The following is a 26,191-nucleotide window of genomic DNA, read 5'->3' on the forward strand; positions in this document are numbered from 1 at the left end:
AAAAAAAAACTATAACCAAATTTGTTATTCCATTAACCGTGAAAATCGATTATCCGTAATGCTTCTGGTCCCGACCATCACGGATAATCGAGGCCCGACTGTACTCTTTATAAATAAAGTATTGAAATGTTGTATTATTGTTTACTATATATATATATGTCTAAATAGCCTATAAGATTTGTATGCTGATTGGCTTAAATAAATAAATAAATTCATTCATTTCTACATACATGTACTTTGACTCGTGCTATGCCATTGCAATCAGTACATTGCCTTGTAATTGAAGCTTCTTTTATTTCAGCTTGAAGCTGACTAATTGCTCACTACACACTTTTCTTTGTATCCATATTATTTTATGGTTAAGTTGCATTTCCCAGCGAACTTAGTATATACATACCTATATACGAACATGCATTAATTATTTATTTATATCAGGTTCGAAGTTTAAATTCGAAAAAAATTAATAATTTTTTGGTCAAAAGACCTTTATTGATTTAATTCTTAATTGCAACTGTTCTTACAACCCTAAATTAGCTGCTAATATAACCTTATTCTACCTGTGTCGGCAGATTTTCGGTCGGCGCGTAGCGAATGTTATTCCCAATGCAATTGCGGATATCGTTCGCAATTCCAGTATTTTGGCTGATCCAGCGTCTGGATCGCTACCCGTGTAGCGTTGCTTGTAATGCGTTTTACTTTCACTGTATATACACATATATGCAGACCACACAAGTAGTCAAATTTAACTGGCCCAAATATTTACGCGAACTCAGCGGGAGTTCAACAATGAATTATTAATGTCTGCACATGCGATGCATATTTGTTTACATTTGTCCATCACATTGACCGACATATTTGTCTATTAATCCTATTGTCTGTCGAACCAATTACATATAGTTACGCATTTACCAACTTCCAACGTCCAAAACCCAACAACGTCCAATAATCAAGGAATGGCCCAACATCTCAATAAAACAACAACAATAAATCCAATATTTTAATAAAGTTGAAAATAATGGAACACCCTAATAAACCACGTTCATTACAAACATATTTATGCGGAGTCAGTTGGCCAGGTGACTACATACATAACTATACATAATCAAGTTGCATGTATAGTATAGTAATCAAATGACATAAATTTGAGGTAAATAAAGTTACAGGTGACAACAGGTGATTGGCATTTTAAAGAGGAATGAAATTCTAATAATCAATAGAATTGGATTACGTCACTCATTCAACCTCTATAAAAACCACTACAACGCATAATGTGAGTGAAGTTAATTTAAATTACAATTAAAAAGTATTTTACATTTTTTACCAAATGAGCTGAGTTGGAAAGTTACATTGAATTATATGAGCTGAGTTGGAAGGTATTCTACATTTAATTACACAAACTGAGTTGGAAAGTATTCTGCAAATCTTCAAAGTGCAACACTTTGACTCGATAAATCTTCTGTTTCATTTTCGTGTAAAGAGTTTTATAAAAAAAATTAAATTTTATACAAACACGTTCTGTTTTAATAAAAAAATTGCATAACACTGGGTAATACTTAATCCTGTTTCTATATGTATCCAAATAGGTTATTATAATATGCTGACTGGCATTTATGTATTCTTAGTTTAAGTACATCTAGTTTGTAAGTATTGGTAAGAAGTTTTTTGTATAAAAGAAATTGACTTCAAATAAAGAATTCAATTACTGACAAACACCCAACCTATGAGTTTTATATTTCTTATCTAAAAATACTTCACCCGTTTACCCAATAAAATAAAATATGCTGATGTACTGTCTGTTTCAAAACCAATCCTTAGAGAAAAAGCGGATGAGGCGACTGTGGACTGAAAACCTGAAAGTGTTTCTGAATCCAGCCCTCAATTTTCAAACGAGCGAATTGACCAACCGTATATTCCAACTGGGACAAGAGGAACGTCATTTTGTGACCTATCAGGACTTTTGTGATCTTGTGCGGGATTTGGAATTGTCTACAAGGCAAACAGAGAAGTTGGCCTCTCGATTGAAGTAGTGGAATTTGGTAGAAAATGACTTCAAAGTTACACTTGGCCGGGATAAAGACCTAACATCGTTTGAACGAGTTTTCGATACTGATGATACCGACAATAATCTGGTGTATTGCGTTGATGTGGATAAATTGTTCGCCGTACTCGATCACGAGCATTGCCCGCAAGATTGGCGATTGTTTCTTGACGGTTCTTGCAAAAGTGAGTATCTATTATTTTGTGTATGTGAGAGAACAAAAATCAAGTATCATTCGAAAATTAATTCCCAATTCACTAATATCATAGGCTTGAAAGCAGTATTGTTGCACAACAACAATCAGCTACCATCTGTTCCCGTAGCATACGCCACTGAAATGAAAGAAACATACCAAACAATGGAGAAGATTCTTCGATTAATTAATTACAATAAGTATCACTGGCAGATTGTTTCGGATCTTAGTCCTGACAATTCTATTCGGAATGCAAGGAGGCTACACCAAAAATCCATCTTACTTTTGTGAATGGGACAGTCGTGCCAAAAATCATTATATGTGTAAGCATTGGCCATCGAGACAGTTTTTCCAACTAGGCAGGAAAAACGTTCTCAACGTTCCATTAGTAAAGGCTGACGACATCATTTTACCGCCACTGCATTTGGAACTGGGCTATATGAAACAATTTGTCAAAAGACTTCACAAAGACAGTGAGGCCTTCCTACATCTGAAATTAGTTTTCCCTAAATTGAGCGATGCCAAGATTAAAGAAGGTACTTATAAAGATTCTCCTCCCTTTACTATTTAAAAAAAAAAAAGTATTATCCAAATGTATTTATTACGATAATGAATTTCAGGAATTTTCGTTGGACCACAAATTCGTAAGCTTATGGTAGATGAAGTTTTTGTTGAAAAATTGAACAAGTGGAGAAAAGAGCATGGCTTAGTTTTATTTCTTTATGTAAAAACTTTCTTGGAAACGTAAGAAGTGTTAACTATGTTGAGGTGGTCCATGAATTTTTGGAAGCGTATGGAGAAATGGGATGCAACATGGATATAAAAATTCATTTTTTGCCCTCCCATTTGGAATTTTTCTCAGACAATATCGGTCAATTTAGCGACGAACAAGGAGAACGTTTTCATCAAGAGATATTGATGATTGAAAAACGGTTTGCAGGAAAGAACCAAGTGAGGATGTTAGCTAATTACTGCTGGTCACTTATACGTGAAACTGATGATTCGTCATTTAAACGAAAAAGATCAAGCAAACATTTCTAACTCGAATCTATTTTGAAAAATTAAAATTTGTCTGTATAGAAAGAACAATGGAATCAATAAAAATAATATAATGAGGTGATATCATGCAGTTTTACCGCTGGCCGGTCGATCGGTCGACCAAGCATGTCAACCATACGTTGCTATGCAGTGGGTGGTAAAATGGTTGAAATTCTTGTTTTCGAAAAAGTGGAAGTTATAGATATTTGCTCTATAGATTGTTGGTTAGTATTATTATTTATCTTCTTAACGCAAAACAAACACTTTAAACAAGTTAGCAGTGCTTATAGTTTAAAACCATTGATCCTCTATCGATATTTTCCTAACTATATGTGTCAAAAATTGTGGACTCTCATAAATATTGGTAATAAGAGCAACAGAAACAATCACATGAGTTAGGGTTAATGTAATGGGACAAGGGGATAATCAAGTGGTAGTCTTAAAGTCCACAAAAAGACAAATACCATATAAGAGTGAGTTAGGACACTTTTATGGAGGCTCTAGAACGGAATTTTGCACAAATAGGTTTAGTGCTTAAGCTGAAAGAAACGTGGTATTCATGTAAACTTTTCGAATATGGGTAAGTTAGGTATTATAAAGGAGAAGCTATAAGTCTGAGCACTAAAAAGTTATCACGCCAGCGAAATACTCTAAAATCAGAGCTGGAAAACAAGTATGCGGCATTCGATAGATCTTATCTACTCAAGTTCCAATTGAAGTTCATACCGCTCAAGATGAGAGGGACAGCGTGGGTTGTTCTTTGAATCCAGTATACTCTCTGGTTCTAGCCAGATTGTCACGGAAACTCTTTCTTTTGGACGCCCCTACAATCTTTGGGTACAAAAGAAAAACATGCTACAGAAAGTTATCGTATCCTTATATCCGATGCTCGCTAGAGATCATGGTTCAGAGACGATAAGTTCAGTTGTAACTATATAAGATGAATACATCATTCATGTAACTATAAATAGAATAAAAGATAATTTTAACGTACATCTATTTTTCGTTTATTTAGCTGCATTCAATTATGGAGTTGTATATTAGCTTATGTACTCAGTTGCAAACAAATACATTTTTTAGCTTTGGATATTTTTTTGTTGGAAAGAAATTTTGCTATATCTTCACTGCATGGCAAACACCTTTCCAAAAGCCATAGTAGTTTACCATATGATGATTGAAATTAATTTTATTATACGCTAGCTCATATAACCATCAAACCTCATGACTTTTAATAGTATACTTCATAATGTAGCTGGTGGCATTGGAGCTATATATTTAGATGGATTATCTAATCAGTTCAGCATTGTCGGTACAGATCTACTTACTCTTTGTAATCATCTTTACTTTCAATATTAAATGTCTTAAATTGAAGGTGTTCTATATTTTGTTATGTATCAACATACATATGTACATAACATAATATCACACGCGCCGAAGTACAATCAACTTTTGAAGGACTAGCATAAATAAAGCAGTACCTAGGAGGTGCGTTTGGTTATTAGATATTTAATTACATTTGATTTTACTTTCTCAGGCTTATGAATTTATAAACATTGGACCATTTTGATTCCTCTATATCCAAGTGTCTCGCTATGCATTTATTTGTGGCAGTTGATGGGTCAAATAAGTCGAGGGCTTACAAAGTGACACCCTCCGCCCCCTCCTCTTCCCCTCTGGAGACACGAGTTGATAACTGGCCAGGAGTAAAGGCAGCTGACGCATTGGGTCGCATTTATACCGTACGTCAGCAATTTTGAATATTTCTGCTTACTTATTTTGCTTAATGAGATAAGAGGCCCAACAAGTTTCCATATGCTTAAAACCGTAGGAAATCAAGAAACGGAAACGTACAGGGAAGCGAGTACGGCTCGAGCATAGCTTGAAAAAGATAACCATTGGGACGATACTATAGCTTTAGCCGTCCTTTGTCGTTCTGCATCCAAAGTAAGAGAATTATTTACTATTTTGGTAAGCACGTGAGGGTTGTCAAATGCAATTAATTTGTGAAATGAGTAAAGAGCAGCTTTATCCGAAGATATAGCCCATAGCGATATAATAACAAACGAAGCTTTTGTATTGATTGACCATAAAAAACTTTCCAAAGCTTTTAAATGCCTGGCTGATTTCGGTCTTCCTACACCACAACGAAGAGGGGAAATATACCCTACATTCTGAAGTTTTAGAAGCGTAGGTCCAAGAAATTACACCACAGTTACTTCCCGAGCAGCGTGCAGTTTTCAATGTGATACGAATAAATATCGGCGAAAAGGGCCTTGACGTCCCAGGCGGTAAAGGAAAAACATTCGTACTAAACCCTTTGCTAGCGCAACTCCGCAAGGACCAAAATATAGCTTTGGCTGTAGCATCTTAAAGCATTGCAGCAACATTACTAAACGGTGACGCCCTGCTCATTCCGTTTTCAAATTTCCGCTCAATCTTGCAGGCGAGGAGACCCCAACATGCAATATATCTAAAAACAGTGGACGAGGAGTTTTTCTACGACAGTGCAAATTAATAGTATAGTAGCTGGAAGAAACGTAAGGAGTAAGGGTTAATGTAATGGGACAAGGGCATAATCAAGTGGTAGTCTTAAAGTACACAAAAAGACAAATACCATATAAGAGTGAGTAACGACACACTTTTATGGAGGCTCTAGAACGGAATTTTGCACAAATAGGTTTAGTGCTTAAGCTGGAAGAAACGTAAGGAGTAAGGGTTAATGTAATGGGACAAGGGTATAATCAAGTGGTAGTCTTAAAGTACACAAAAAGACAAATACCATATAAGAGTGAGTTACGACACACTTTTATGGAGGTTCTAGATCGGAATTTTGCACAAATAGGTTTAGTGCTTAAGCTGGAAGAAACGTAAGGAGTAAGGGTTAATGTAATGGGACAAGGGTATAATCAAGTGGTAGTCTTAAAGTACACAAAAAGACAAATACCATATAAGAGTGAGTTACGACATACTTTTATGGAGGTTCTAGATCGGGATTTTGCACAAATATGTTTAGTGCTTAAGCTGGGAGAAACGTGGTATACATGTAAACTTTTCGAATATGGGAAAGTTAAGTATTATAAAGGAGAAGCTATAAGTCCGGGCAACAAAAAGTTATCACGTCAGCGAAATACTTTAAAAGCAGAGCTATAAAACAAGCATGCGGCCTTCGATAGACTTATCCAGTCTAGGGCGCACCATAAGTTCCAATTCAAGTTCATACCGCTCAAGATAGGCGTGGGTAGTTTTTTGAATCCGGTGTACTCTCTGGTACTAGCCAGATTGTCACGGAAACTCTTTCTTTTGGACGCCTCTAGAATCTTTAGGTACAAAAGAAAAACACGCTACAGAAAGTTATCGTATCCTAATATCCGATGCTCGCTAGAGATCATGGGTGAGAGACGATAAATTCAGTTGTAACTATATGAGTTGTATACATCATTCAAGTAACTATAAATAGAATAAAAAATAGTTCTAACGAAAAATTATTTTTTGTTTAATTAGCTGCATTCAATTAAGCAGTTGTATACATATTAGCTTATCTAATCAGTTGCAATTCATGAAGTCTTATAATTTTTTTTTTTTTTTTATTTATACAATTACTTTTATTTTGTTTTTGCCATTTTTAATTTTAGTGGGATGATTTTTTTATTTTTTTGCGCTTGAAAAAAATGGCAAAAGTTTACAGATGTTTTTATCGGTTCAACTTTTTAGTTGGAGTACCAAATTTTGGTGAAGTTGAATGCAATTGATCACCTTGTAGTATTTCAAGTCCAAATATGACTACTTGAGTAATAGTTTTTATCACGTCGTTATTACAATTTCTATTCTTGAAGGGGAAAGTGTGTGATTATTGAAGCGGAAAGTTGAATTGTTTAATAATAAATTACAAAGATGGACATACGGAATTTTTTTAAAGGTAAGATGTTTATAACTGATAACCTTAACACTTTTAACCAAACACCATTTAGTTAAATTTAGTCACATTTCTATAAAATTGCAGTCTGCAATTAACTTTGGTAATTCCAAAAAGAGCCGCCAACACGTTATTCAGGCAGAGTTTCCTGAAATTTTGGATGGTAAATTTTCTCGTGGACATACGGAATTTTTTTAAAGGTAAGATGTTTATTACTGATAACCTTAACACTTTTAACCACACACCATTTAGTTAAATTTAGTCACATTTCTATAAAATTGCAGTCTGCAATTAACTTTGGTAATTTCAAAAAGAGCCGCCAACACGTTATTCAGGCAGTTTGCTGAAATTTTGGATGGTAAATTTTCTGCCGCCCGCTACAAAATCTTCCTGAACATTGTCAGGGACCTGGCACTTAGCCGGGTTTGACATCCACTATAATACATATATGCACTAGCGTATACAAATATATATATCCGGGGTCATTTTGTGTTTTTTTGATATCTTTTGACAAAGCAAAATTTTGGACTACCGGCTTCGGATTAATAATTCTGAAGTCAGCTGTCATTCGCAAACTTTCCAGATATTTTTGGAAATGTTTTTAAAGTTGATCCCTGCTCTAGAATATTACCTAAATAAGTTTTATCAATTAAAATTTTTCAGGTAAAAGGCAGGCAGAAAGAGTTAAGGTATACAATGCATTTCCACACATAATCACAAAACTATTCAAATTGAAGGGATTCACATTTGAAGCTTATCTTCGTCAAAAAGTTATGTTCTTGCTTCAACCCAAATTGTATACTTGTGTCTTCTATTTCTATTTTTTCTAACTATATGTGTCAAAAATTGTGGACTCTCATAAATATTGGAGTAATAAGAGCAACAGAAACAATCACAGGAGTAAAGGTTAAAATAATGGGACAAGGGGATAATCAAGTGGTAGTCTTAAAGTACACAAAAAGACAAATACCATATAAGAGTGAGTTAGGGCACACTTTTATGGAGGCTATAGAACGGAATTTTACACAAATAGGTTTAGTGCTTAAGCTGAAATAAACGTGGTATACATGTAAACTTTTCGAATATGGGAAAGTTAGGTATTATAAAGGAGAAGCTATAAGTCTGGCAACAAAAAGTTATCACGTCAGCGAAATACTTTAAAAGCAGAGCTAAAAAACAAGTATGCGGCCTTCGATAGACTTATCCAGTCTAGGACGCACCATAAGTTCCAATTCAAGTTCATACCACTCAAGATAAGAGTGACAGCGTGGGTAGTTTTTTGAATCCGGTGTACTCTCTGGTACTAGCCAGATTGTCACGGAAACTCTTTCTTTTGGACCCCTAGAATCTTTGGTACAAAAGAAAAACACGCTACAGAAAGCTATCGTATCCTAACATTCGATGCTCGCTGATTCATGGTTATCGCAAGGTAGTGTTCTGTATGAGTGGTGAGTATGTATTTTCGATATTTCTTGCGATATTCAGATCACTAGCTCCGAAGGTCGTGATAGTATACATACAGAAAATGAGTGAAGTTCGTTTGTTTGTAACTGATTTGAATTTTTTGTTTTCTAATAAATTTTTCATTTTATAGAAAAAAACCAGAAGTGGAAAAGTTTCAAAAATCAGAAGATGAAACTGGTGTAGCATTATACGTCATGCCCACCTATACAAAACATTTGCGGCATTACGCATCATGAACTTCTATGCCAATACATTTTTGTAATAGCATAATCATATTACAATATTATGCGACATAAATTACATTGACCTAACACAGCGGTAAGCCAACATCAATGGAATGCCGAATATGAAACCCTTGTCAGTTCACCCCGTTCCTTAGTCACTCACCCCGGTCAATACACTTGCCGATCGTCAATGTTAGTTTGCCACCAAAATATTTACATACAACCAATAATGTGAATTAACCAAATATTCACATACAAACATTTTACATGAATAGCAATCTGCTGACTTTGCATACAAATCTACATGTATGCATACCGTTTATACAAATCTACATATATGCATACTATTAATACAAATCTACATATATACACACCACTAATACAAATCTACATATCTTTAGTTCGTAAGTATTACAATAATTATGAATGTGTATATGTTAAGAAATTATGTATAAAAGGGAAAGAATTTCTTTTAATAAAAACAATCACTATCTGACATTCAAAGTCTCCTAATCTTTTATTTGAACATTTCACTGGTGGAATTATGAAGGCCAATAAAAACGTGGCAATGGGGACTTTTAGCGGTCCCAATAGTGCTTCCCTGAGCCACAGTGTATGGGAAGCCGTCACTCTTGGGCTAAATGCGGTGGGGGGAGCTTTCAAGACAGCCGAACAGTGGAAAAAGGCGCGTATATAGAATGGAACTAAACGTAATGTATATCTGTATTGTAATATTTTATTTATAGAGTTGGTCCGAATGGAAATGTGCCGTAAAAACGCAGGAGGCAAAAAATAAAAAATTTAGAAACAGAACCGGCAATCTTCCGGCAAGCGAGGGGCCTATTCAACTCGAGGGTGTTGATGTGGAAGTTCCTATCCTCTGATTTAATAGACGGAGATGGCAGAACAAAGGAAACGGGATTTCCTGAGGTAAATGTACATAAATATTCTCGGGAACAAAGTCGCAACCCAAAGGTTCAAAATAAGTTTGGGAAGGTTTTTTTTTGATTGTGTCGTGAATCCAAATGTTTATTGCTGTTTGTTTATATATACTAACATTTTACGTTTTTATTTGCAGACAAATGAGATAAAAGGTCTAGAGTTTTTGGATCTTACTAACGAACCTCCAATAAGCGGAACACGAAGCGAAATTAAGACGCCACCAGCAGCAACGATCTGATCATTTTAGGGAAGGAATTGCTGGTCAAGTGAATAATGAAATAAGCGAAAGAATAAAAAGCAGTTTACTGCTTGGTGTCAACAACGAGGCCGAGTTACTTGAAAGAATAAAATCTAATCCATCAAAGAGAGCCCAAATGTTATCTATTAGGTCCGCCGCCTTCTTATACCGACGTGGGGTGGTTCCAGGGCAATATCAAACTAATTGCGTGTGACGACACCAGGTCGGCGAAGCTTTACAAAGTAGCCGTCCCGCTGATAGGGGAGGTATATCCGGGAGCGCGCCTCAAGGTAGTGGAGGCGTGTGATATTGTAGTATAAACAGCCAACAATTTAAAGTCAAATATTTAAATCAGCCACCCTGTAACAAAAATAGTCTAAATGTTCATCAACCCATAAAAAGCATTTTTGCTGACATAGCCATTCACACGATTTAATACAGGTGTGTGTACAACACGCAACCAAACAAATTTGCATTCAAGCAAATTTGCAAACGTTGCATTTCCCACACAAGTCACAACTCAACACAGGTGTGTAGGTACATATTTTGTATCAAGTTGTATGTAGGTATGTAAGTATGTATGCTTAAATGTAAATATGTATGTAAGAATATGTTAGAATAATTTAGTATAAATAAGCTGACAACATATGAACAAAAAAGCAATTAAGCGTTGAGCTTTGATCACTCACAAACCAGTCTATTTTACTTCAAAACTTTTACAATATCCCCTCACGACCAAGGGCGAGAGCCTGGGTTCCAGTGACGCCAACGGACCCCGCTGATATCCTGGAGCTGCTCCAGGAATACAACCCGGGTCTACCGACCCAAAACTGGAAGGTGGTTAACGTGGAGAAGACTGAACGGGCCACGATGCAAATAGTCCTGCTGCTCGACGGCGCAAGCGTCGAAGCGTTGAAAAGACAGGATTTCAGGGTAAGCTACGGCTTCAAAAATATAACCCTTAAGGTTTATAAGGCTGACGTTGAAGCCTTGGTAAACCTTGCGTCTCGTACGGAGGTGGCTGAACTCCCCCCCAGTGAAGACGAGATGGAGGTAGACGAGGGCGAAGAAGCTGGTGGCTACGCTTCGTCAGGCTCGAGCGGAAGCTTGGCTCTCAGAGGGTTGTACTCTGAGGGTCAGCTTCTGGAGGATGGCGATTCGGACGCGACGCTCACGGAGGAGAGCGCAAACAAACAGTGAATCGGGTCATCCAAATAAACCTGCATCACTGCAAAGCAGCATCAGCTGCACTCCTACTGCACCTGTTGTTGTTGTTGTTGTTGTAGCGATTAGGTTACTCCCCGAAGGCTTTGGGGAGTATTATCGATGTGATGGTCCTTTGTCGGATACAGATCCGATACGCTCCGGTAACACAGCACCATTAAGGTGCTGGCCCGACCATCTCGGGAACGATTTATATGGCCACATTGAACCTTCAGGCCATCCCTCCCTCCCCACCCCCAAGTTCCATGAGGAGCTTGGGGTCGCCAGAGCCTCGTCTGTTAGTGAAACGGGATTCGCCCTTTTTATACTGTTAATTTGGGATCAAAGAAATAAATAGCGAAGTGGAGGCCCCACACACAATCATAAGTGTTAAAACTATTGTAAGACCATGGATAAGGCAAAAGCGATTAATTAATTATACGAATATATTTAAAAGTTAATATTGAGCAAATAGCCGAGCGAAAATGTCTCGCTATCAATTTAACCAGAATTACCAAAGAGGTAATGGCCGACAACAGCAATGGCGTGGACCACAACAACAATTTGAAAATCAATATAATAATAATCAAAATCAGAATTTTAATAATAATAATAGTGGTTATGGCGGTTATAACGAGTATTCGTTTCCATCAACTTCTACTCCCCGTGGTGGACGTGGTGGTATACGTCGTGGTGGCGTTTCTAATAAACCAAAGGAGAACGTCAGAAACCCCATTGAGGCAAAAGAAAAAGGTACTATGCCTACAGGCCAACATTTATCAAAAACCAATTCGGAGGTTAAGAATGATCCGTTGTACCTTGAGGCATTCTTTCCTTCTCCAGCAGAAGAATTGGTTCCTGTAGCTGAGGAGCTCAATCATTTTACAGGTTTCGAAGGCTTGACATCTCTCATCAATGAATCTTATGAGAACTTTTCTGCACATAACTTAAATTTTAAGCGTTCTATTTCATTATCTATGTACTCTTATTATATTAGTGTTTTTTCCTGGGCTAGGGTGTTACATTTAAAGCGTTTAAATAAGTATAGGTTAACTACAGACGAAATTGAATTTGTGGATATGGTTTATCAGCAGGGTAATTATTTATTACCTAAATCTATTACTATATATTTGTCAGGAATTGGTAATTTTACCATTCCTTCTGGAGTCGAATCAAAATTTAATACTAAAAAAATACTGCACCTGTCTTCAGGTGCGGTAGACATCGTACTAGTCTAGGAGCCGTGGATCGCTGGCAATAGGATCTGTGGCCTGCGGACACCAACGTATAAGCTTTATAACGCTCAGGAAAAGGGTAAGCCTCGCACATGAATATTGGCTAAGTCTACTCTTAATGTTTTTCTTCTACCCAATTTTAGCGATGGGGATCTGACAGCGGCTAGCGTCGAGGTGCTAGGGAGGAGCTTTAAACTTGCTTCCTTCTACCTAGCGCACGATCACCAAGGCTCATTACCACCGGATAATTTCAGGGATTTCGTGAGAGCGGCAAATCCACGAAACGATTTTATCCTTTTCATCCCAGTGGGGCAGCAGTGATACAAATGACCGAGGTGAGTCTTTATTTAACTATCTGTTAGGCACTAATCTAAGTATATGTAATAGGGGAAATGATCCCACTTTCATTACGAGGAACCGCGAAGAGGTCCTTGACATAACACTGGTCACAGACTCTTTCAGTGACCCGATCGTTTCATGGAGAGTTCTAAAGGAGCACTCCTTTTCTGACCATAGATATAAAGTTTTTCTATATCACAGGCGGACGCAAGTCCTAAGTACATACAAAATATTAGAAGAACGAACTGAGGCTACTATAAGAAGATAATAGGTAAAAAGCTATCTGAAGAGGTGCGAGCCCCAGAAAGCGAGAAGGAGCTAGACGTGTTTGTAAATAATTTCAGTCAAAAATGTAGGAATGCTTTAGATAGGGCTTGCCCGACTATAATCAAGTGGTGGTCTTAAAGTACACAAAAAGACAAATACCATATAAGAGTGAGTTACGACACACTTTTATGGAGGTTCTAGAACGGAATTTTGCACAAATTGGTTTAGTGCTTAAGCTGGAAGAAAGGGAAGGAGTAAGGGTCATGGAACAAGGGTATAATCAAGTGGCAGTCTTAAAGTACACAAAAAGACAAATACCATATAAGAGTGAGTTACGACATACTTTTATGGAGGTTCTAGATCGAAATTTTGCACAAATAGGTTTAGTGCTTAAGCTGGAAGAAACGTAAGGAGTAAGGGTTAATGTAATGGGACAAGGGTATAATCAAGTGGTAGTCTTAAAGTACACAAAAAGACAAATACCATATAAGAGTGAGTTACGACACACTTTTATGGAGGTTCAAGATCGGAATTTTGCACAAATAGGTTTAGTGCTTAACCCTAGAACACTAATGTTAGTCGAATCGACTAACATCACTTGCATTTAGCTAACTATTTTTTTTATTTACTTTACTGAACACTTGCTACTCTCGTGTATGCTCAGTAGCCGATGTTGTCTTGTCGCGAATGGTCGCATAGCACCAGTAGGAACGGTTTTATTTGAAATATTCAGCTCTTGTACGTCCGATCGACTAACAACACTGGACCACGAATTTCAACTTTTTCTCTTTACCAGAAACGCCGTTATGAAATTCGTATGTAAAATCACCCCCTGATTTCGAAAATTGAGTTCATTTTTGATTCTATGGTACCGTTTTTGAGATATTTGCAATTTACCGTTATTCGAAAAAACCAAAAAGATGGCTCCATTTAATTACGTATGTATATCTCATGTCAAGCAATTGCAAAAAAAGTTTACAGAATCGGAAAGACGATAAAATTTGCTATAAATACATCATACATTGTTTTTTGCTCAACCAGAAAGCTTTCGAGATATTAGCTTATCATTTCAGATTTTTGTTTTTTTTTATGAAAAAATATGAAAAAAATTACTTTTTGCGAGGGCAGCATTCCAAAACCACAACTTTTTTTCCAAATATTTTTTCTTTGCGTAAAGCTCTGTTTAATTAGAAAAAAGATAATCTATCATCGAATAAAATCGATGCAAAAATACGTAAGTTATAAGCGATCAAATAAAAATACCCAGGTTGCGCAACTTCAATGTATGTATACATACGTATATTAAAGGTATAAAGTGCAAATGGGATATTATCCGGATAAACGAATAACACCATAACAATGATAATTCTTTTTCCTTAAATAAATCATATAGTACTTTTAATACTCGAATTGTTTTATAGTAGGTAGAGTGGTTGCATCGAAAGGAAGAGTGGTTGGGTTCGAAACCTGCTATAGGCATGTAGTTATAAACATGTATTTCCGTCACTTATGGGTAAGTAAGCAGGTAGATTTTCAAAATTATAAGACACAGAAAATTTGTAAAGCCTAATCTAAAGCAGGTAGTATTTTCTTTTCCCGGCTTCGTATAAAAAGGAACCTTTCTGTCTAGGTAAGATTTGATTTTTTCAATTTTATTCTTGTTCCGAGTATAAATATGAGTTAATGCGCCTTGAAACTTCATAACATCTGCAAGGCTCGCCGGAGATAGTTCAGTTCATAAGTAAAATTTCAAAACAGTAATTTATTAAAAAAAATAAAATGAGTAAAAGGACGCGAGAATTTGAGTGTAATAACGATCCAGATATGTTCTGTTTCATCTGTGGCCAATATACTGTCATTAGGCGACGACGAGTGTTCTCAGATCATATCAAAACTTTATACTCCAAGTATTTTGGCACTGAGCCTAAAAATGCTGAAAACCATGGACACTGAACACTTTGTGTACATAGTGTCGAGTAGAATTGATTCAGTCGGAAGCAGGACAACAAATAAAATGTGATACACCAATGATATGGAGAGAACCTACTTGCCATTCAATAGTGTTATATTTGTCAAACAAAAGTACTTGGCGTTGGAAGATCAAGAAGAGTAACCTATGCCAGCGTACCTACAGTGGCATTACCAGTACTACATTCAACGGCAGTTGCGGATCCAGTTCCATTGTCAACAGTAACATCTGAGTGCGGGGAATCAAGTTGTACTGAATTTCGCATGGGAAAGGAGAGAAATGTTCTATCACAAGCACAACTTAATGATTGGATAAGAGATTTGGAACTATCCAAGGAAAAGGCCGAGATCCACACTTCTCTTATGCAACAATTTAAATTTGTGTCATCCGATGTTAAGGTGATATATTGTAGAACTCTTCACGAATCATTTTCCAAACACTACACCAAGAAATACAGTATATGATACTGCGACAACATTCCTGGTTTATTCAAAGAGTTTGGTCAAACATTTGATTCAAAAGAGTGGCGATTGTTCATAGACAGCAATAAACTGAGTTTGAAGGATGTATTATTGCATATTGGTAACAAAACGCCTTCTATCCCGATCGCACATGCAGTAAATACAAAGGAAACCTACGAGGAAATGCAAAAACTACTCAAATTTATCAAATCTGAAGAGCATGATTGGAAAATATGTTCTGATCTCAAAGTCGTTGCAATTCTATGCGGTATACAAAGTGGCTACAACAAGCACTGCTGCTTCCTCTGCAAGTGGGACAGCCGAGCTCGTAAGGACCACTACGTCAGAAAGGATTGGCCGGAAAGAGTCGAGTTTACCGTTGGTGTGGATAACATCAAATACACCCCTCATGACAAGAAAGAGAAAATCATACTTCCACCCTTACACATCAAGCTCGGCCTCATTAAAAAAATTTGTTTAGGCTTTGGACAATGAAGGCGAAGCACTCGACTATTTGAAAACAATTTTTCCAGATATTTCTCAAGCCAAGATAAAGGAAGGTATTTTTGTTGGACCACAAATAAAAAAGTTGATCAACAATAATCAATTCAAAGGACTACTCTCATCAGTTTAGGCAGCAGCGTGGTAATGCTTTGAAAAGGTCGTTGCTTCTTTTCTCGGTAGACACAAAAGCCCTAACTACGAGCAGATAGTGAACAACTTAATCAATAATTATGCGAAAATTGGTAAATATTAAAGGCTTATTAAAATTAATTTCCTCAAATTCTATAACTTGTTTACCTAACTAATATTTTCTTTCCAGGCGTAAACATGTCTTTAAAAATTCACTTTCTGCACTCACATTTGAGCTTTTTTCCGGCAAATCTTGGCGACGAAAGTGACGAACATGGCGGAAGGTTTCATCAGCAAATGAAATTAATTAAGAATCGATATCAAGGATTCTGGGACGTCGCAATGATGGGTGACTACTGCTGGTTTCTCATAAGAGAAACCGATCCTAAACTGAATAAGCGTCAAAGTAGAACACATAATTATTTCGACTACATAGTAAAATCAAATTAAGATAAAGATTGTTAGAATATAGTATAAACATAGATAAATTAAAAAAAAAAAGTTAAAAATATGGGTAATTTTATTCATAAATTGAACTTTAACTAAATAGAAACAGAGCACTCTTCTCTATACCATACATACGTTTTGAGGTATACGTTGAAATTGCGCAACCTGGGTATTTTTATTTGATCGCTTATAACTTACGAAGTTTCGCATCGATTTTCTTCGATGAAAGCTTATCTTTTTTTTAATTAAAGAGAGCTTTACGCAAAGAAAAAATATCTTGGAAAAAGGTTGTGGTTTTGGAATGATGCCTTCGAAAAAAGTAATTTTTTTTATATTTTTTCATAAAAAAAAACAAAAACCTGAAACGATAAGCTAATAGCTCGAAAACTGGTTGAGCTAAAAACAATGTATTAGGCATTTATAGAAATTTTATCGTCTTTCCGAATCTGTTAACTTTTTTGCAAGTGCTTGACCCATTCGTGAGATATACGTAATTAAAGGGAGCCATCCTTTTGGTTTTTTCGAATAACGGTAAATTGCAAATATCTCAAAAACGGTACCATAGAATCAAAAATGAACTCGATTTTCGAAATCAGGAGGTGGTTTTACATACGAATTTCATAACGGAGTCTCTGGTAAATTTTGGCTGTCGACCAGTACAATTAGTGGTAATGTAACTTTTAGCATTAATTTTTGAAATATGTGTGTTAGATATATTGAAGATGAAGTAATTGTTAACGGGGCGATATTTATCATAGGATGAAAAATGAGTTTCAAAAAAGGCTTAACTGAAGAATTTATAACAAAATTTTGGAAGAATGTGATGAAAGCGACATAGAGGAACCTAATTGTAGTGACTACGAAGATACTTTAGAAGTGGAAGAACATGTTGATTCGGATGATAACGGAGAGAAAAGTAGGGACGTCAAAGTTTTGTTATGACAATGAGTTAACTCTGTTATCGTATAAGCCAAAACCCAACAAAATGGTATACATGGTATCCACTACCGGTGAAGAAGGAACTATTAATAATGAATCAAACAAACCGCATATGGTGGAGTTTTACAACCAATCCAAAGGCGCTGTCGACACCTTTGATCAAATGTGCAGCATTATGTTATGTAGCAGAAAAACGAAAAGATGGCCAATGTGCATATTTTATGGTATATTGAATATGGCTTCTATCAACAGCTATATAATTTATTGTCACAACAACCACAAAGACGGCAAAAAGCCCCTTAATCGAAAAGATTTTATGAAAGAACTTCATAAAGAATTGGTCATGCCTTATTTAAATAAACGTTTAGAAGTTCCTACATTAAAAGAAGCAACGAAAGATAAAATAAAAATTTTAACTGCTTCAAGTGATAATGAAGCCTCATCAAGCCCAAATGCACAAGTAGCTGGCAAAAAGAGAAAACTTTGCCGATTTTGCCCGTACCAGAAACATCGCATGACCAAGTCAGCATGTGCTACCTGCGGAAAAAATATATGTGGAGAGCATAAGATTGAAGTGTGTAACAAATGTTATTCAAATTAAATTTAAGCTTTTATTTTTATAATGGATTTATGTTTAACTTACTTTCTTTTGTTTAAAATGAACTATTTGATTTTATCCTCAGTTAAAATTTTTTTGTTTCTAATTTTAGCAACTAATCTTAAAAAATGTTTCTAAAAAAGGATAATTGGAAAATATGCTAATAAAATAAATTTCTTTATAAAAAAATAAAAAGTGTGATTTAATTATTACTTAAAATAAAGCAAAAAACAGTAAATGAATTAAATATATAAAATTGTATAAATATATATTGAAGAAGTCGGTATTTTATATATGTTAACAATATGTGTTTACGTATTAAAAATATGATTAGTGTTCCAGGGTTAAGCTGGAAGAAACGTAAGGAGTAAGGGTTAATGTAATGGGACAAGTGTAGCATTATGCGCCATACCCACCTATGCAATACATTTGCGGCATTACGCATCATGAACTTCTATGCCAATACATTTTAGTAATAGCATAATCATATTACAATATTATACAACATAAATTATTGACCTAACACAGCGGTTAGCTAACATCAATGGAATGCCGAATATGAAACCCTTGTCAGTTCACAGCTAATAAATTATGCTTATTATTTACATACAACCAATAATGTGAATTAACCAAATACTCGCATTTCAAATGAATATCGATCTGCTGACTTTGCATGCATACAAATCTATATGTATGCATATCATGCATACAAATCTACATGTATGCATAGCATGCATACAAATCTATATGTATACAAATCTACATGTATGCATACCCCTATTACAAATGTACATATTTTTAGTTTGTTAGTATTAAGATAATTATGAATGTGTAGGTTAAGAAATTACCTATAAAAGAGAAAGAATTTCTTAATTAAAATCAATTATTATCAGACCTCCAAAGTCTAAACTTCTTTGTATTAATTTGAACGTTTCATGGCGATCCTGCCAGTTCAGATCAAGTCAGCACAACTGCTAAATACGATCTGAGTGGAAAAGATCCTGCCAGTTTGGTCACTTTTTAGCGGAAAAATTTGCTCATAAGCGGAAATGCTTAAAAGTCCATTCTAAAGGAAATCCAATCTAAGGACTAGAAATAAATCCTAAAAAGGATCTAAGTAATTTTTCTAAAATTTTTTAAATCGGTCAAAAACAAAAAACCAAATATTCGTACATCGGAAATTAAAATGTATTAACTCTGAGGATGAAAGAGACTCTAATTTTTTACTGGCAAAAATGCAACTCACAAAATGGAAGGCTAAAAAGGCGTATACCAGCAAAGGAAACTAAGGAGACGCAGCAAAGCATAAACAAATTGGAATAATCAGAGCAAATTTCAGCCCGATGGACGGCATAATTGTAACCAACAAACTTCTTTTACCTACTGTATGCATAAAAAGGGTGGAATATCTACCACATTGATGACAATAGATCAGCACTAAAACTGGGAAAGAAAAAACGGACATCGGTGGCTCACAACATTCTAACTGGCAGCAATTTAGATTAAAATAGGTATACAATTTTAGAAATAAATTGGGCGGCCTTTACGGACGCTAAACCATTAGCAAAAACGAAAGTTTTTGCTTAGGAATTTTTTTTTTAAAATAGGACTTGTGATAAATAGAAAAAAAAAATAATGTAAAAAGCTACTTTGTCAAAATTTAAACAAAAGTATGTGGGAAGAATATATATGAACAATTTCTTTTTAACTTGAAAAAAAAAAAATATATATATATATATATAAAAAAAGCAAAGCTCAGTTATCTCTAGTATGCAAGAAATAGAAACGGAAGAAGAATTCCACAGAATTTTTAAAAAGTGTGAAGACACCATAAGAGAATTCATAAAAATTTCTGAGGAAGTTCTTAAAACCCGTAACACCACTAAACAAGGTCCGACACCAATTACTATAGAAGAGTATTGGCGACGGAACCAGTCTATAAAAACGGAAGAAATACCCAAAATAAAAATTTTGAAAAAAGGGATTTATACAATACAAAAAAAAAAACAATGCATAAAATGTAAACAAAAAAAGTATCAAGGTCAGCAAATCAGAAACAAAGTACACAACCTCTTTCACTACAATATCAAGTTACAGTAAAATACCAAAATCATTGAAAATGCGACAAAGAATCTTATACAATTGTTCACAAAACAATTATATAACCCTCGTTTTCTAAGGCGGTTGGTGTAGCATTATGCGCCATACCCACCTATGCAATACATTTGCGGCTTTACGCATCATGAACTTCTATGCCAATACATTTTAGTAATAGCATAATCATATTATAATATTATACAACATAAATTATTGACCTAACACAGCGGTTAGCTAACATCAATGGAATGCCGAATATGAAACCCTTGTCAGTTCACAGCTAATAAATTCTGCTTATTATTTACATACAACCAATAATGTGAATTAACCAAATACTTGCATTTCAAATGAATATCGATCTGCTGACTTTGCATGCATACAAATCTACATGTATGCATAGCATGCATACAAATCTACATATATACAAATCTACCCCTATTACAAGTGTACATATTTTTAGTATGTTAGTCTAAAGATAATTATGAATGTGTAGGTTAAGAAATTACCTATAAAAGAGAAAGAATTTCTTTAATAAAATCAATTATTATCAGATCTCCAAAGTCTAAACTTCTTTGTATTAATTTGAACGTTTCACAAGGGTATAATCAAGTGGTAGTCTTAAAGTACACAAAAAGACAAATACCATATAAGAGTGAGTTACGACACACTTTTATGGATGTTCTAGATCGGAATTTTGCACAAATAGGTTTAGTGCTTAAGCTGGAAGAAACGTAAGGAGTAAGGGTTAATGTAATGGGACAAGGGTATAATCAAGTGGTAGTCTTAAATTACACAAAAAGACAAATACCATATAAGAGTGAGTTACGACACACTTTTATGGAGGGTCTAGAACGGAATTTTGCACAAATAGGTTTAGTGCTTAAGCTGGAAGAAACGTTAGGAGTAAGGGTTAATGTAATGGAACAAGGGTATAATCAAGTGGTAGTCTTAAAGTACACAAAAAGACAAATACCATATAAGAGTGAGTTACGACACACTTTTATGGAGGTTCTAGATCGGAATTTTGCACAAATAGGTTTAGTGCTTAAGCTGGAAGAAACGTATGGAGTAAGGGTTAATGTAATGGGACAAGGGTATAATCAAGTGGTAGTCTTAAAGTACACAAAAAGACAAATACCATATAAGAGTGAGTTACGACACACTTTTATGGAGGTTCTAGATCGGAATTTTGCACAAATAGGTTTAGTGCTTAAGCTGGAAGAAACGTAAGGAGTAAGGGTTAATGTAATGGGACAAGGGTATAATCAAGTGGTAGTCTTAAAGTACACAAAAAGACAAATACCATATAAGAGTGAGTTACGACATACTTTTATGGAGGTTCTAGATCGGGATTTTGCACAAATATGTTTAGTGCTTAAGCTGGGAGAAACGTGGTATACATGTAAACTTTTCGAATATGGGAAAGTTAAGTATTATAAAGGAGAAGCTATAAGTCCGGGCAACAAAAAGTTATCACGTCAGCGAAATACTTTAAAAGCAGAGCTATAAAACAAGTATGCGGCCTTCGATAGACTTATCCAGTCTAGGGCGCACCATAAGTTCCAATTCAAGTTCATACCGCTCAAGATAAGCGTGGGTAGTTTTTTGAATCCGGTGTACTCTCTGGTACTAGCCAGATTGTAACGGAAACTCTTTCTTTTGGACGCCCCTTTAATCTTTGGGTACAAAAGAAAAACATGCTACAGAAAGTTATCGTATCCTTATATCCGATGCTCGCTAGAGATCATGGTTCAGAGATGATAAGTTCAGTTGTAACTATATAAGATGAATACATCATTCATGTAACTATAAATAGAATAAAAGATAATTTTAACGTACATCTATTTTTCGTTTATTTAGCTGCATTCAATTATGGAGTTGTATATTAGCTTATGTACTCAGTTGCAAACAAATACATTTTTTAGCTTTGTATATTTTTTTGTTGGAAAGAAATTTTGCTATATCTTCACTGCATGGCAAACACCTTTCCAAAAGCCAAAGTAGTTTACCATATGATGATTGAAATTAATTTTATTATACGCTAGCTCATATAACCATCAAACCTCATGACTTTTAATAGTATACTTCATAATGTAGCTGGTGGCATTAGAGCTATATATTTAGATGGATTATCTAATCAGTTCAGCATTGTCGGTACAGATCTACTTACTCTTTGTAATCATCTTTACTTTCAATATTAAATGTCTTAAATTGAAGGTGTTCTATATTTTGTTATGTATCAACATACATATGTACATAACATAATATCACACGCGCCGAAGTACAATCAACTTTTGAAGGACTAGCATAAATAAAGCAGTACCTAGGAGGTGCGTTTGGTTATTAGATATTTAATTACATTTTTTTTTTTATTTTGCCGAGTCTTTGATGGGCAGCGGTTTGTCAAGCGTCTGAGACTGCTCAGCTACAGAAGAAATTTCATCAGCCAAGCGTAATACTTAAAGAGAACAGAAGCAAACGTATTATACATTAATTTAGAGAGTTGAGAACAATCTTTTTTATAGAAAAAAGGGAGTCCGAGCTATCAAATGTGTTTGAGTGAGAGTTATAATCTTGGCATAAACGCCGAAAAGGTTCATTTTGTTCGAAATTCGTTCTACATTGTTTCATCAGAAGAGGTTTGAAGCAGGGATGCACCTTAACGTTAAGCTAATCGTTTATCAAAAAATTTCCACCGTTTCCGTTGAAACACTTCGAAATACTATCGATAAAGAAATTATCAAGATAAATTGTATCTCGTTTTTAACCGAAACGAAAAGCTTTCGTTAACGTTAAAAACTTTAACAAAAACGTGATACTTTATGTTTGAATTGTGCTGGCAATGCTATAGCCATGGTGAAGCCGTAAGGTGGTAACAACGAGCGCACATACACACACAAACTCCATATAATTAGTTTGTGTAATTCGTTGGTGGTAATGTCAAAAACACTCTGAGAAATGTTCGTACTGTCAAAATTCATGAGAAAAGTTGCAATCAGCTTGGCTATTGCTTTCACCTTTAATGACTCCGCCATCAATCAGCTTTGCCAGCATAGTTTGAAATTAATAATGAACATAAACGATTTGATTCCGTTTTGATATGGCAGAAAACGAAACGAAATCATTTCGTTAATTTGACGTTTTTAACGTTAATAAACGAAACGAAATGACTTTGTTTCGTTTATTAACGTTAATTATCGTAACGAAATGATATCGGTTCGTTGGTTAAGCATGCCTGGTTTGAAGTGTCTCGATATGCGAGAGGGAACGCAAAAGTTCACTTCATTCAGAAGGAATGGGCTCGAAATTGATCCATTTAAAAGTTTTGTCATAAATATTACACCAAGCATTTCCCTTCGACTAGTAAGAGTTGGAAGATTGATAAGCTTTAATCGATTAGTATAAGGTGGAAGATTAGTTAAAGAGTCCCATTGGAAATTTCTTAAGGCAAATAGTAAAAATTGTTTTTGTATTGATTCGAGACTGTCTGCATGGACTTGATAACGCGGATTCCAAATTATCGAGCCGTATTCTAATATTGGTCTAACTAATGTTGTAAAAAGTGCTTTAGTTATGTAAGGGTCGTTAAATTCTTTTGACCACCGTTTAACAAATGCAAAAACACCTTTGCCTTTATTCACTGTAGCATTAATATGAAGATTGAAACTAAGTTTGGAATCCATCATGACTCCCAAGTCAATAAAATTATTTACAGTTTCTAGACTATAGTTGTTAATTGTATATGAAACTGGTGGCGAAACTCTCCGAGAAAAACACATGAATTTACATTTTTTGAGATTGAGCGGCATATAATTTACATTGCACCAGGTAACCAAGTGATTTAAATCCATTTGAAGCAAGGAATGTCCCTCAACCGAGGCACATGATTTGAAAAGTTTTACATCGTCTGCGTACATCAAGATTTTTGAGTATTTAATTGTACCAGATATATCGTTTATGAACAACAAGAACAGAATCGGACCAAGATGGCTGCCCTGAGGAACACCAGAAGAAACATTGATGACCCCAGAAAGTGTATTTTTAAAGATTACTTTTTGCGTACGATAACCAAGATACGAAGAAATCCAACATATAAGACGGGGTTGAAAACCGAGTTGATTGAGCTTATGAATAAGTAATGGGTGTGATACTTTGTCGAAAGCTTTACTGAAATCGGTATAAATTACATCAGTGTGAAGGCCTTTTCTAAATCCATTAGATACGTGGGTGGTAAATTCTAGTAAATTGGTGATAGGTGATTTGCCCTTACAGAACCCATGCTGCGAGCTTGCAATTATGGGGGAAATAGAGAATGTTAGGTGGTGGGTAACAATAGCCTCAAATAACTTTGGGATAGCGGATAACTTTGCTATGCCCCGGTAATTTTCTATTGAAGACTTGCTTCCATTTTTATGAAGCGGAATAAGAAAAGATTCCTTCCATATTGTTGGGAAAACGCCATAAATTAAAGATAAATTAAATAAATCTGTTAGCGGCTGATAGATGTTTGCAGCACATTTTTTAAGAAAGTGTGTCGGGATCCTGTCGGGGCCGTATGAATATGATACTTTTAAAGTTTTTAAATAAGATAATACATCTTCTGAAGATATAAATGGAGCTCTGATTGAATAACATGAATCAATATGGTATGGGTATTCATTAGGTGAAACGTTGGTCTCAATAGAGTAATTTGATTTGAAAAATTCCGCAAAGAAGTCGGCGATCTCTTGATCATCGCTGGAAATATTATCTTGGAATTTCATGGATGATGGAAACCCTTTCACCCTGCGTTTAGAGTTTACGAATCCGTAAAATGCCTTCGGGTTGCAAGTTATATTTCTTTTCATTTTACAAAGATAAGCTTTGTAACACTTTTTGTTCAATTGAAAATACTTGCAGCGTAGAATCGAGTACTGTAAGTAATGGTTATGTAAACCCGTCTTTTTGAACAACTTGAAAGATCGAGACTTTTTATTCTTTAAAATTTTCAGCTCTTTAGTGAACCATACTTGGTTTTTATCGGAATGTACACAAATCCGCTTAGGTACGTATTTTTCAAAAAGACAGTAAATGGTATTGTAAAAGTGAGAAACGCTTTGCTCCACATCAGCATTAAATATTGGCCACACTATTCGAGATAGATCACGATTTAATTTTTTAAAATTGGCCTTCACAAAGTCGAAGCGATAACTGGAGTTGTATCGTTTATTTCCGCTGTTACAAGCATAATTTACAACTTCGTAAACTATTTTGAGGGAAGGGTGGTAAGCATCTTCAGGTTCAATAATGGGTTCGCATCGACTAATGGAATATTTAGATTCATCATCCACAAAGGCTAAATCTAACACTCTTCCGAATTTATTCGATTGGATGTTGATTTGTTGAAGGCACAGCTCAGACATTCCGTCTAGAAATTCATTGTTGGAAGACTTTGACGAAACTGGTACGATATTAAAGTCAGAAATGCACCATGATATGTGTGGCATATTGAAGTCACCCAAGACAATAATGGAATCGGAAGGCTTTAGCATCGAATTAACAGTTCTTAGCAAGGAAATGTGATGCATATAAACGGACAGTTCGGAAAATGGCGGGATATAACAGATGGCCAAATAAATGTGGATATTTGCTAGTTGTGTGCGTATGCACAAGAACTCAGTTGTATCGGTGGCGGTTACGCAAATCTCTTCAGATGGTATTGAAGAGTGTACAGCAAGCAAAACCCCACCTCCAACCCTGTTCAGGCGGTCATTTCGATATATCTGGTAGTCATTACAGAGGATCTCTGAGTTAAAAACATGAGGTTTCAGCCAGGTTTCGGTTAAAGCAATTATATCGTAGCTTGAGTTAAATGATTTTAAAAACAGTTCTGTTAATTTGGTGTTTAAGCCTCTAACTTTTTGGTAAAGTATATCTAAAGCAGATTTTTCGTTCAGTTTTTTGACTCAGTGTT

The 26,191-nt window shown here is 35.4% G+C and overlaps 1 protein-coding gene across 8 annotated transcripts in view; it reads right to left on the reverse strand.

Annotated features, from left to right (window-relative positions):
* The window catches only part of GramD1B (GRAM domain containing 1B), a 344,163-nt gene that overhangs the window by 116,987 nt on the left and 200,985 nt on the right, over positions 1 to 26,191 (reverse strand). The window lies entirely within an intron of this gene.

The sequence above is a fragment of the Eurosta solidaginis genome, chromosome 2 (assembly GCF_040869045.1).
Source record: "Eurosta solidaginis isolate ZX-2024a chromosome 2, ASM4086904v1, whole genome shotgun sequence".
Taxonomy (NCBI): domain Eukaryota; kingdom Metazoa; phylum Arthropoda; class Insecta; order Diptera; family Tephritidae; genus Eurosta; species Eurosta solidaginis.